The 14,868-nt window shown below is 36.1% G+C and overlaps 1 protein-coding gene across 5 annotated transcripts in view; it reads right to left on the bottom strand.

The window, feature by feature from the left end:
- CDK17 (cyclin dependent kinase 17) overlaps positions 1–14,868 on the bottom strand; it is a 102,777-nt gene that overhangs the window by 66,618 nt on the left and 21,291 nt on the right. Inside the window, exon 1 of one of the 5 annotated variants that reach the window (XM_013947762.2) lies at positions 7,121–7,144. The exons of the other annotated variants lie outside the window; for them this stretch is intronic. The gene's annotated coding sequence lies outside the window, so the exon portion shown is untranslated. Of the gene's footprint in view, positions 1–7,120; positions 7,145–14,868 lie in introns of those variants that run through there. 5 annotated transcript variants of the gene reach the window in all.

The following is a 14,868-nucleotide window of genomic DNA, read 5'->3' as shown; positions in this document are numbered from 1 at the left end:
GCTGTTAAGGAAAGATGACATGGGGAAACAAGAACAAATGGATACAAAATAAAGCATAAGCATTCAGCACAAGTGCCTTCATCCTCTGCAGTTCAGGCTGTTACGATTCTCACCATGCAACAGTCACTTGCCAGCTCTTTTTGTCTCTATGCTTCTACTGCAGCGATATTCCACTCCAAAATCAAGTCATCCGACCAAACCTCACAAAAAGTATTTTTCAAGGAGCTTAGAGAAAGTATCTCTTCATTTAAACATAGAAAAATAAGGCAGCTGCCATGCATCAAACCATCACGACTGTCACTTTTGACTGGAAGACAAGAACCCCTATGTGCAGACCAACAGATTTTGAGACTGAAGATTCTTCTGCATCACTGGATGCTCCTTTTCCTTGTCTGTGCAGATAATTCTTCCCTGCACGACTTTACACACATCCTTAAATATTACTCTTTCTCCAAGTAACTGACTTTCCAGGCAAGGGTCCCCAAATTCAGAAATCAAGCAGAAGAATGAAATCACAAATTTGCAATTTGGGTGCTCCTGGCTAATCAGTCTGAGAGGCCAGGGACCTTCCAGACTGAGCAAACAGTAGAGCACATCAAAGGACACTACTCGAGTTTTATATTACCTTTCCTTAGTACAGGCAACTCTGCCTGACACTATCCAAGCAAGTTTTCTAGACCTTGAAGAAAGACAAGTGGAGGATTAAAGAACAACAACAAAAGATTACACACAGTGGAAACAGTGACAAGATGCCAGCTGGACTCTTTAAAGAGGAGACAAATGGCAACCGGTCAAAGTGGAAAAATAGTGGTCTGTAAATAAATGACAGATCAATAATCTAGTATTAGTTAATAGTAAAAATGGGAAAATAACAGTAATAACAATTAATAGTAATAAACCAGACATGAACAGTTAGCAAACAGTAACTGAAAGACAGTATCAATTTTTTTTAAGGGTAATTCAATCAGGTAAAGCGATTGTGATTAATATCAGGCAAGTAATGCTGATATTGTGCTTGGGTCTTTCAACAGACTCATGGACAAAGCAGGCACATGGGCAAGTAGCATTTCTATACAGTCCTTTAACTTACTGCTTAAAGCCCGAGTAAGGATAGCTGGGTATTTTATTTCGAAATCTCTAGAGAGAAGCAGTGAAAGAATCATATGATAGGTACAAAGCACTGTTCCTGGGTATGTCACTGTGCTGGGCACATCCATTTGCCCCTTTTTTGTTTCGCTGGCAGAGGAAAGAAGTGAAGTACTATGTTTGTCTTCAAAATAATTTCTTCTGAATTCAATGCTGAATTACTAATCATTCTTACGTTGTTAGAATCTATTTCCCGTGCAGTCTTAACCTGTCAAGAACTGACTGTGGCCCAGTACCTTCCACAGCAAACTAAATAGCGTTCTCAATTTTAATTGCATTGTAGAAGCTAATATTGCTACTGCTGTCAGTGACCTGGATAATGCTGCCAAACTGTAAGACCTTTCTCTCAAACTGTAAAACAAACGAACAAAAAAGTTTATGAAACAGTAAATCTGAATTACTGCCTATACAGAGAGATACTCAACAATGCCTAGAGTGAAGCATTTTTGCTTTAAAGCTCAAGGAGGAATAATGAGCCCTAGCTGTTATTATAATGTCACATATGTGTGACATGCATCTTGCCCCTTCCCAGATGTTAAGAGTTGCTAGTGCATATTAGTTAACCCTCAAAACAGTCCAGCGGAGTTACTCAAGAACATGTAAGACCTCCAAAATAAAAATCTTAATTCTGTTTAGCTACGTGGAAAGAAAAGTCCAAGCTCCCTAATTCCTCCCCCCGCCCCCCCATTACTTTCTTTCAGAAACTTTTGGTTTCTATAATGCTTTTTTCTTTCTGGAATCTGTGTGTTGGGAGGAAGATACACCTATTACAAAAATATACGGATTAAAGCAGCCTTCAGACTCAAAATTAGTATGCAAAGTTTAAGAGCAATAGTTGTTGTCTGAAGTAATTAATTTGGAAGGATTTTTTTTCCCTACTGGCACCTGCAGCTTTGTTTCTTAACTTCCTTTTGAAAATTTTGCTCTGGCATGCTATATTTCATCCTTTGAAAGAGAGGGAATTATAAAGTCAAATTTGCACTGTCTGTCATCTCAAAGGGTAAAAGATTAAGTTTTGGTCGATATAAGTTAAGGCCTGTTTCTTCAAAGTTTTACGATATGCTATTTTTTCTGTCAAACTGCTGTTTCCATGCCATATATTTCACCTGGTCCAGAACTACCCAGTTCAACTTTTAAAAAGAAACAGGCTGGGAAAACAGTTCCTTCCACCAAAGGATTCTTTATACTAAATTTATGTGCATTCTAAAGGAAGTTTCTATCTGTTTTACCACCCAGATATGCTACTACTGAAGTGTAATCAGAAGACTCTCTACCACTGCAGTTTGTTTCCTTTTGATAACTAGGATCTGAAGCTTGAAATTAAACACTCAAAGGAGCTTCTGTGGAGCAATGGGATTTTTACTTCAAGGATTATACCACGCTTCAGATCAATAACTTTTTTTTTTTTTTTTTAAGGTCAATCTGTGTTTCTGCTTAATAAAAGGGAACCCAAGAAAGCTTCTGCAGAAGGAGTAGTGATCTGTGCCTCATTAACGATTGGTAAAGGCACAAAATGCTCAAGAACCACAATACTGAATTTTAGTCATGTGCAACATGAACACAATTTTGACATAATGTCTGATTACCAGATCTATAAAGTAAATAAAATGAGCTTAAAGATTCCTTAAAGGTTATTCTTACATTATTATTTCACTCTTTCATGCTTACGAAAACTTCAGAATGAAAGTTTGTCAAAGTGTTGCATTGAAGTGAGCCTCAATTTTTATCTCCCCTGAGTGCATGTTTTTAGTACACGTACTACCTTTATTGCAAGATTTGAGAAGGAAACTTCTCAATGGCTGAACGGTAAACTCAAAAGGGAGAGACTTTCACTATATTAATTATAGATTTATTTAACACAGAAACAAGATACATATTCACAATTAGATAACTTTACATTTGTGTTCAGTAAGAATAAGCAAACTGCAGTTGCTACTAAGATAGTTTTAATGAAGTCTTGTTTATAACAACCCTAAACACGGAAACATAAAAGTGATTTATCTGTCTACTGAACTGTGCATGCTTCCTTCTGATGAACTGTTCAGAAGCATTCTTTCCGTCATTTCTGATTTTAATCATATGAAAGCAACTGTTTTTTCTTCCCAACATGGTACAGATGCTTTTTGTAACAGTAATCCTGTAGACATTACCACTTCCCGCATTAGAAGTGTCTCTGGGCCAAATTGAAAGAAACTGGACATTCTATTTCTAGTTCCTATTACTTTAAAAATTAATAAACGGAGACATTTCATTAAGGTGGTACTAAGGGTCGGGTATCAGGTATATTGATTGTATTAATCTCACACTCTCTCTTTTTTATATTATTATTATTTCAAAGAATTAGGACTATCTCACTGCTTCAGTAGGCCTTTGGTATACCCTTTTCTTTCTATCGCTCCACACTTGGTGAAACCTATGTCACCTTTCCTCCGGGGTCAATCTCTCTGACCCAGATGTCATAAGGAACACTTTTTTTTTTTAAAGTTTTTTTTTAATATGGTATCATGGAGATGGTATTTAAATAAGCACTTCCAACATAACTTGGGGACTTCCTAGCTCTTCTAGCAGATCTTCATTCCCTCGGCAGTTCAGTAGGGTCCAGCTGATAATACCAAGGATTCCCCATCATATATCCCCTTCCATTTAGATGTGCGCAGCTTGCTTTCTGGGCTTCTGCTTATTACATTTATTTCTCCTGTTAAGAGCTTGTTGTTTCATCTTTTTTCACTATATTGCTGTGCTGGCCATAGACCATAAGATTCCTCATCAAAGGAGGACTACGGGTTGACACTCTCCTCTTTCCTTTATGTGGGCAGACATGCATAAACCAGTCAATCAGTGGGATTTTTTAATTGCCCTCCTTTCTCTACTTCAGTCAGGAACACCTTATCTTGGCATTTCTTCAGGTTCATCACCCTCTGCTGCACTCAAATCACAAGTGAGCCAATCTCAACAGCTCTAAGGAGGCACTACAGATACTTCTATGGACAGACACCTTAGCTCTGGAGACAATCCCAACAACCATATTTTCCACCTTTGTGAATATATTCTTGTTTGAGCGGAGCTGCTCCAATAAAAATGTAGATGAAGAGCTCAGGATACTGACTAAAGTATGAGAAGCTAAAACCAGAGAATAAAGGGAAAGTCCACCATGTAACTATAAAGATGTCACAAGGTAGTAAGGAGATTTACCCAGTGTGGATTACACTTCTTTGATCTAAGCAATGAACACTTACAGAAGTACTTTGCTCTTTCCAGCTTAGCTATCTTTACTCTTTCCTATTGAAAGCATGGTCCAAAATGTCTTTATTGAACATGAAGAAGGAAACAGAGGCACAAATCATTATCTGATTATGAAAGATCTCCCCTTTGAATTCACTAACTTTTGGAGCTGCATGAGAAACTTGATGATGGCAGCAAACTTGGTATATATGAAGTGCCTCCTGCCTGACTAAAATTTCAGTAGAAGCACATTCACTTTTGCTTTACAGTATAAACATACAACAATTTAAAGAAAGCAAAGGTGTTTCCAAGAAATGTGACTGAACTTGCTAAATTAAAGAGGGGTAGTTAAATAATTATTTAATCCATTTTAGTTTCCAGAGAAATAAGAAATCAAAACATATATTATCTTGGTATATTGCTACTGAAGCATAAAAGCATACTGATGCATAAAAGCATATGAGCATAAAAGAAATCTGATAAATCAGAAAAATCTGATACAGAACTTTATGAAACTGCAAGCAACCAAGTGAACCAAGTGAACATATTAAAACTGTGTAGTTAAAGATCAAAACACAAGCCTAATCCCATTTCAATGATTAACAGCTCTAATCTGTACTTCACTGTTCACATTATAATTTATATGAAAGCTACTTCAACTGTCTGTGCGGCTTATCGGTCTTCAATTATGTTACAGCATATGAGCTACTGAAGAGAAATGAAGTTCATCACCATGCAGCACTAAAAAAAATTACCAGCTATTTTCATTGCTAATATTTTACCAATATTTCAACCTCTGTTAAAAAAAAAGTTGCTGGCAAATTAAATGTCATAAGCAATGCATAAAAGCTTGCTTTTGTTAGGGAAGTCACTCAGGAATATGCAGCTTAAAAAATTACGAGAAAACAATTTTTAGACCTAAAAATAAATCGATGTTTCCATGGCAAAGCAACTACAGCCTCTAGAGGCTGAAGCTTCTGCACAGAACTGCAATTGGGAATGAAGGACAGACACAGGGAACCTATGAAACGACAAGAAAGCAGGAATGGAAGTAGAAAGGAGATTCACAAGTTATTTAAATCACTAAAGTTACTAAGAGTGAGAAAGGACTAGAACGAAGTACATTCAACAAGTTCTCTCACTGATAAAAAGTGAAAACGATGACATGGACTTGGTCTACATCTCAAGATGGTAAATGGGGCTGTAGAGTGCCTAATTACTAGATCAAAACCCCCGCACGTTCACATGATGCAAAACACCAGAGCTCTCTGGCCTCTGTATGAATCTGTTCAAACACTTGGTAACTGTAATTCTGTTCCAAGCCCACACTGAACAGAGAAGCATCTGTCCTACCATAGCCAACAGAAAGCTGCAGAACAATGGTGTTGCATGCTCTCACCAAATCAACAGAGGTGTTATTTGCTTATACTTGATCTGGATCAAATTTCTACTCAAGTGTGATCCAGCAGCGATAGTAATGAACAAATCTGCTGTTACTGAAAGTGAAGCTGTGATCTGAGGTACAGGTGGTTGGAATAAGCTGGCTGTACAGAGAGCTTTTCAGAGAGGGACAAAAACAGAAAAGCCCTAAAAATTCTCTAAGCAATCTTACTCCAGGCATGAAAGAAACAAGTATTTTCAAGAAGTCCAGTTACAGGTCAATACTCTTTGTATTTTGTTTAAGGAAATCTTTTTCACAATTTCCTTATCTACTAACCTTACTTTATCTTGTTACTTAAAAAACCAACCAAACAAAAACCAACCAAACAAACAAAAAAACCACCCCACTATCATTGACCCATCTCACTTCCAGGAGAACCATTAGCCAACAACAGGCACCTCAGAGACCAACAGGCTTGCTTTGGATTCCATTTATTAATGGAAGTTTTATGAAATTCACTAGAAAACATACAAGATCAAGCAGGTTCATAGCAGCAAAATAAGAAATTTTCTATTCTCCAAGCCTATGCTTTTCAAGTTCAAGTCTTTTAAAGAAAAGAAAAGTTTAAGAAGAGCACCTGCTATTCCACCAGACCATCCTGAAACTAAGGCTTTGTCCTGCATAGGACCAAAAACTGAAACATTCAAAATCAAGATACCATTCTTTTCTTTATTTAATGCTGTGAGTCTTTATGACTTTTTACTTAACTTTATCAATATCAGTCAGAGATATCACTAAAGGATCTAGCCTCAGGAGGCTGCTCCTTCAGAAGCTGGGCTAATTTGTGGTTACGATCTTCTCATGAAAATAATGTAAGAAAGGTTGAAGGTTTATCGTCACTTCTGCTCTATCACAAAATATGCCAGTGATCTGCAACATCCTGTTAGTGGATCCCTAAGTACATAAGCCAGCTTTTAATCTTTAAAGAGAATGAGATACTAGAGTTCCAGAGCTTCAAAGGTCTCTGGTTTCCTTTATTTTACAGCTATACAGGAAGCCTCAAATCAGTGTAAGTCAGTACCTGCAAATCATCTGAACGCTTGGGCAATGGAATAATACCTGTTGAGAACATCGGAATTGATCTAATTCCTCAGAAACACAAATGCAAGCTCTGTTTTGGTATTCTGTTTATTTATCCCATCCTCAAAGAAGATGGAAAGACCAAAGTCATGATGAAACCAGAAAGGAGGCCATGAGAAACTGCAGTAAAGAATAAAGTCCAACAACAGATTTATCAAAAGAGATCCAAACCTTCCCCCCCAAAATCTTTTTTTATTCAGAAGTAAGATAGGATTCAGAGTGGTTCTTTACCTGAATTAATTTTAACTCATCCCCAGCAGGTAATTCAACAACATAATTTCTTTACTTTTCAGAGACAGCAAGAGACAAATGCAGCGATTCATGTGAAACTGTAGCATAAAAACAAATGAAAACTCTTACACACAACAGAACAGTATATAAACTTCTTGCTCACACAATGTGAATAATTTTCCAACATGTGTGTGCAGCAATGCAGGAGAAAAAAAAAAAAATACTATCTTGTTCTCAATGTTTTTTAAATCAGATAAATTTTAAAGCAACATTGAACCACTTAAATTATGAATTCAGTTTCATTAACAAAAAAAATGTTTTTATCATATATTCTAGTGATTTCAATCAGCCTGCTTTGAAAAATGTTGGCCACTTACTCTAGTCTGTATGTTTTTAAAACCGTATTTCCTTGCCCATAAAATGTGAGTAGTCCTTTCAACCGCGATGAAGTAGATCAGTAGCCAGCCATTACTGTCATCTCTGTTCAGCTCCTTAGACTAAGATGGCCAATTTAAAATTCATGCAGCTGAAACTATTCAAGTAAAAATACAGAACTATGCCATTATTTCTAATTAACTTGTACTCTGCATAGCAGTTTCTTCAATTTGAAATAGCTTCAACAAAATAAAAAAAAAAAAGAGAGGAAAAAGTAACTCAGCCAATTTGATAGAAAGGTTTGATATTTTACATAATTCAGAGTTGTCACAAAGCACATTTGTATCTGGTTTTGGTGCAAATGAACCTAAAATTTCAAACATAATAAATTACTAACCTGCAACAGATTTTTTTAAATCCTTAAAACAAGAGAAATATGCCAACACCTGTACAACAATACAGTTCTTAAGCCTAAGTATTCATGACAGAACTGATTTCTGGGAAGCAATAAGGATTCTTTATTATGAAAAGGCTATGATCTATAGTTAAAGGCTATACGTTTTTCAGTGTTGATTTTCTGTTCATTTTCTCAACACTTAGTATTTTTAACTATTTTAACTTCAGCCAACAGCAAGAGAAAAAACAAGATTGCTTAGATACCACTTAGGGATGAATGTATTATTACTGAGGGTACAGCTATTTAAAACATTTGTATTATTTAACTACATGTAAGAGCAGATATTGCTAAACAAGAGATAGCTAATAGAATATAAAAATTTATATAGCAATACAAACACATCATAGCGATACCAACAGCTGCTCGATGCTTTCATCCCCAAGGGTGGATAGTATCACCATTTCACCCAAAATGGATACACTTTACAAGAAAAATATTTACATAAATATAAAGAAGAATCATAACTTTCCTCATCGTTTTTTTCCACGGCCATTGTTGAAAAGTACATAATCCAAAAATAGTATTTTGGGACAGAAAATATAATGTAAACAGTCCTCTTGTACACTAACGTTCTAAGAAGGATTCACTCTGGACAGATGTGCATAGCTATCTGCAACCTTCTACAGGGATCATTTAAGTCATGCACTAGACAAATTTAGATTAAATGCTGGGATGAAAGCAGTTCAAACATTAAATATGTTCAGAATAGTGAAGTATCAAAATCAGACAAGCAACAGTATAAGTTGGGTCAATAATTCAATAATGCAGAAACATACTTTCCTCATGATTTACAAAACAGTTAACCTTGCTCCAAGTTGAACTAAAATACTGACATGACAGATTAACTTGGTTTTAGCACCTGCTTTCCCATCTCTTTCCCCAATATATAATCTTTGATTATATTATCTTGTATAACAGTATAACCAAATACTTAATTGGTATTTAGAAGTTCACATCTTGCTATTCTAACAACGGAAGAAAGTAAATTCAGTTTACAGTTGCTTCTGGTCTGATCCAGAGTCCATTATGATAGACACTGCTCAGCAAAGCACTCAGAGCCTTGATTACGCCTTAAAGGTACTCGAATTTGTGTGGGGTGCATGGTGCGTTTTTGTGTGCGTGTGTGCGTGTGTTAAGTTGCTCTAATACACCATTAAGCAAGGAAAACCAGAAAGCTCTTGCAAACTGCATGCAAGATAAGTCTTGGTTCTCTCAAGAACAAAAAACCAAAAACAAAACCCACCTTTTAAGTAAAATAGGACAGAACAGGGACAATGGATTTTGTGTCTCAGCTCTCCAAGGCCTCTACAGAATAGAGAAACTCATGCTGAAGATCAGACTCTGTTATTCTTTTAACTGCTTGGGTTTACAAGATCATATGAGGCTGCCTTTATATACTATATATAACTATACCACTATTCTGGCATAGTTTAGAAATACCCTGCTTACATAAGTGTACTTTAATATGCATTACTGCTCCCCTCAGTTTACTCTTCCCTGTGGGACAGAACTCATTGCTGACTGCACTAGATATGTGAAACATCAGTGTTCCAGCTTTGCTCAAAGTCATCTTTTTGCATATCAGAAATACATACTTACAGTCATAAGAGCAAATGTAGCAAAGCTACATTGAAGATTTGAAATCTAAAACCCCAAATAGATATTTGTGACTGAGGCCTCTACTGAAAGCATCAGAAATTACCTACTATATAAATTTATCAGACTAACAGTCTTCACAGATACTTTTGGTATTGATTTTTTCCTCTTCTAGCTTTGATTTTAAAAATCTCCAGTTTTAAGCAAAGTTAAACTTTGCTTAAACATCAGTTATGGTTTTTTTAGAAATAAAAATATCCCAAATTAAAATTTTACAATAAGAAGTTGTCAAAAAATTGAAAGAACTTCACAAGTCTATTTTTAACCTTGAGAAAAGTGGTGTGAATTACATAGGAAAACTAATCTTTTTTTTGAAGTTCCCAGACTTGAGTCAAGTAAGATATCTTGAAGAAAAGCTGAAAAAACAAATGGGGATCAAAGCAATGATACGTACGATCAACCCCATTGAAAAATTAAGATCACATTTTCTTTAGTGTTCCCTGCTAAACTGTATAATGTACACATCAAAAATGAATCCGAAACATTGACTGTTTCTTTATTAACAATCAACACACCCACCCCATCCCCATCAGTCAATAAGTATATATCATATAGACTGCAGAATCAAATATAAATGTACTAGAGTTATATCTTAAACTTAAAATCTTAGAAGTTTGAATCTAAACAAACAAACTTCATATTCTTCACATTTAATGCATTACTTTTTCCTCCCTCTCACTCTTTGATAAGTATTATATTTCTTCTCCATATCTATATCTCAATCTTCTCAAAGTCAATTAATTAGTCAATTAGTTCTGTCAACGTGCTTTTGGACACCTGATGCCTAGGAAATATGCAGAATAATCAAGTAATTAAAAAAAGAAAAAAAAAGGAAGGAAAAGTAACTTGCTGAAAACTAACTTGACTCTCCAGATCCTTAAACAGAGTAGGCTCAGTCTAAAGGCAAGAAGTTGCAAGGGATTTTCTAGTTCAATAGAGTAAAATGTCAGTAATGCCATACAACCTGTTTTATACCATAAGTCTCACTGATGATTCAAATAGAGATCATGACCACTTAAGCTCATATTCTTATCTGAATGCATAAGGAAGTTAAAAGCTGTCTATCCCCACAAGAGAAAACATTACTAGCATGACAACAGTGGAGTTACTTTGTATTTTAATACTGACAATGGAATATATTTACATTATTTCTGAAAACTCATGCAGCATGACAGCAGGTAACTACAATGCAACAAGACATATGGTTTCAAAATAAGTTATTGCCCCAGAAAGTAGCCTCAACAAACAACACACCAAACATCTGAACTTCAGTACCAAGCGTACTACTTTTATTCTGCATATCTAAATTTTATTTTATAGTTAGAGCAGCAAATTCTTGTGGATGAAGGGAAATAAGTGCTCACTTATCACTTATGATTAGACAGAGGAACAGATTAATTGTTGAAAAAAAGCATTTATTATAGTCACTGAATGTTGTAATTAAATGGAATGTGGAAAAGTGAACAGGATATGTTTTTAATCTGCAGTGAATTAAAAAGATTCAAATCATGGAGGCTGGAAGACTTCACAGAAAGTTTTGTAACATTTTTCAGAATTAATTCCAAGAAACTGCTGCTGTAGATAGCAGTATGCAAACCAATTACTTTATAGCTAGCTCATGTACCATGTCACCTGCTGTGACTGCAGTGTAGATAGATCTGGAGATAATGAAAAAGATATGCAAGTCATCACATTCAAATTTTGACAAAGTATTTCCTTCAAAAATTTCCTCTCATGTTTTTGTCTGAAGTGTTGCTACCTATACTGTCCCAAGAATATGCCCTTGCCAGAGTCCAAAAGGTTTTACTAGCATTTAGAGTTTATGTTTTTATCAAGTTTTAGAAGCACCTTGGCTTCTTGCTGTGAGGAAACTAGAGTATCAGTTGCAACTGTTTCCAAATTGCAGATACGTGTCCACTCAGAGTTGCCTTAAGCAAATGGTTAATGTCAATACATATTAGCTAGTCCAAGTATAAACAAGTGATTTATAGGGAAATATTCTCTGCCCAATAACATCTGTATTACCTAGCCCCCTAAAGATACCACTGTGAAAAAAGAATTTGTCACTTAAAAGCTAAGAAAAAAAATTACTTACTGAATTAGAGATTAACCTGGCCTATTTCTTCTCAAGCTTATTTTAATTTTAGTTTCTATCACTATCTAATTTTCACGTTTTTTTCCTGGGTGTGGGAGGAAGTCCTACCCCCTGCTGACAGGAGAGATAGTAGGAGGTAGCAATTACTAACGAACTAGCAAGACAAGATCTTCATTATAAAGCAGCAATTTAAGAGAATCTGTAACAGGAGAAATACCAACACCTTCCTTTGGTGGCAGGGAGGAAGGAAACACGTTTTGGACCCCCAAGAGCTTCAACTACATTCCCAGAATGATGCTCCTGCAGTCACGTATCTCACACACTGGTGATCTGGACAAGGATGCACAAATGCTTGTACATGTATTCAGAGCATGTTTTCCAGACTCATACCAATTAGTTCCTTCCCTTCTGTTTCCTATCAGTTGAACAAAAACATTGGGAAAGATCCAAACAGCGACATTTTGACAGCAAGAACGCAAAGGCATTCAAATAATACCAAGGCAAATCTTAAATAAACCAAGCATGGAGACACCTCTTTCCCTAATACCTGCTTTCCCACGATATGCTTCCACAAACTCTAATCAGCTCCTTAACAAAAACTTCTCACAAGCTACCGAAATTCTGTATGCAACAGATCAAGTACCTTCCCAAAATCAGTCTGTACCTGAAATAAGATTAAAGAGCTTTAGGAAGTGTTAGTGACCAGACAAAAAAATTTACTGAACATGTAACCACACAGCTCATAGGCCTCTCCACATACTGGGTCTTCAGCTAGACTCACTTGTGCCAAGACATTCATACTGCACCTGATAAAGCAGTGCCTGAAAAGCACCTTCCCCCTTCAGCGGGGCTCTGGTAAGAACAAATAAACATATAAAAACAAGATTTGAACATGAGTATGGAACTGTGCATTTGTCCCAGATCAAACATCGGAGGAGCAAAGCGCAGACCTGGCCTGCTGAAAGCCAGGTGCCGACACACCCACCCTCACATATGCAGCTCAGGATGCCCCATGGGTGCAACCGATTGATCTACATGAGCTGTCCTACTTCCCAGGTCTATCTTCCCCAATTCTTGATCACCATAATGAAAATCCACAATAAAAATTTCTATAAACCCATTAAAATACCTGCTACCTATAGGGTTAATAAAATTAGCATGGATTTGCTTTTCAAATGCATATTGCCGCCAAATCTATAAGTTAAAAATTAAAATATAATTTACAGATAAAAAGTGCTGGGACCAAAACTTGTTAAGCCTAGTTTTGCTATATATACGCTGCACATTGCACAAACCTTTTAGAACAAAGTTACATAAACCACATACCCTTTTTCTTTCCAGGCTAAGTCAGCTCTTGTTTACCTTTCAAACATGAGAGCACAAAAGATAGGTAAGAAAGCCAAGCAGAAGTGATGTTTAATTGATTAAAATTTTCAATATAAAGAAAATTAATATTTTAAATTGCACACGTATATCACATCAGGGTGATATAAAGTATCAAAATATAGCAGGTCAAACTAAATTTGTTTTCTTGGTAGAAGGAACAAAGCTTTCAGGAGAAAAATCAAACTGGAATCTAAAGACAAAGCCAGATGCTTGTGGCATCGCAGTGCAGTTGGTGTAAGGGGGGCCAAGGACACTTCTTAAGCCAAATTTAATGATTTCTGAACACTTGAAATATATTCTACATTTTGTACCATCTCTTCAAAATACACATTATTAAATTTTCTTCATAATATAGAGCAAGCAGAACATTAAAAAAAAAAAAAGAGGGGAGGGAAAAGACTTAGAAAACAGATCCTAGCCTTCGTATTAGCAAAAAAATCTTAAATAATCTTTCCATTCTCAGGTGTAGTAAAAAACATGCAAATGCAACGACTGTGCTGAACCCCTCATACCAGAACGTTCAGTCTCCAGAAGAAAGTAAAAGCGAGAGCATGGATCAAAGCCTCTCTGCTACTATCAAAACAAACAAAGTATTATTCTACCCACTGCTCAACAATTTCTGGAACTTCATTTCTGCTGCAGTTCACTTTTTGTAAACCATTGGCAAACACTTTTATTGAATATATTTCCTTAAGACAGCCCAATAAATTCAGAGAGTAATTCATTTTGGTTTCCTTACGGGATTGACAACATCTGTTTCACAATTTATTACAACAGTTACTTGAGAAATTGTTCCAAATGTTTTAAATGTGTATCATCCTAACTGACATTTAATAAAACATGACATGGATCAAGGATAAATGTAGAATAAGGGCTACTTATTAATTTGGCTGGTAATGTATCTATTCCAACTGATTACAGAAAATAACTACCCTGGTAATACATTCAGTTAAGTTACCTCTATGTGAATTACCTAATTCAGTCATCAAGTCAAGTGAGAGAGACCTCGCCATTATCATTATGTACACAATAGATGTATTTTGCAAAACACCTTTTAAGACAAATTGAAAATGTGCAACTTTTTGGAATACACAAGTTTGATGAACAGCACGTCAATGTGCATATACAGCGGAAAGCTTGACAGAAAATAACAAAGGTAAGAGACAGAGACGACTGGCCAGTTACAAGGAGCATTCTGTCTTTCATGAACTCGTACTAATGGCATTAAATAAGGCTGTAACTCAGGGAGAAAAGCACTGCACATTCACAATCCTCTTTGCAGTCCTACTGTGGGAATCCTCCTTTAGCAAAGCTTGCAGAGCAGCAAAGCTGCCCTGGAACACCAGGCCATGGAAAATGCCATCTTTCTATTCCAGTCGCATGACCGCCACGTAAGAAAAACATAGCATAGGGACAGGGCTCAAGGAAATGGAGTCAGCGGTATGCATGGCTATTTCTAGTTTACTTTTTCAAAAGCCTCCTGTTATTTTCAACATCATGTACAGGACAACACGTACTTTTTTATCCATGCCACTAAAAGCTATTCTGTGTATATATATATTACTTATTCCTGGAAGGGGGAAGGAAGGAACAAAGCTTATCCAAGGGTTTTCCTCTTAAGAACAGCCTGGGACTGAAAACACACAAATTTATTCTGACTTGATATAAAGACATTTACCAGTGCCACCGGGGCTGGCTTACAGACAAGTTTTCCCATTGACCTGCAGAACAGCAGAGTATAATTAATGCCAGGCAGAAATCTTTAATTCAAGAACCCCT

Source organism: Apteryx mantelli, chromosome 1 (assembly GCF_036417845.1).
Source record: "Apteryx mantelli isolate bAptMan1 chromosome 1, bAptMan1.hap1, whole genome shotgun sequence".
NCBI lineage: Eukaryota > Metazoa > Chordata > Aves > Apterygiformes > Apterygidae > Apteryx > Apteryx mantelli.
This window is presented reverse-complemented; position numbering and strand designations above follow the sequence as displayed.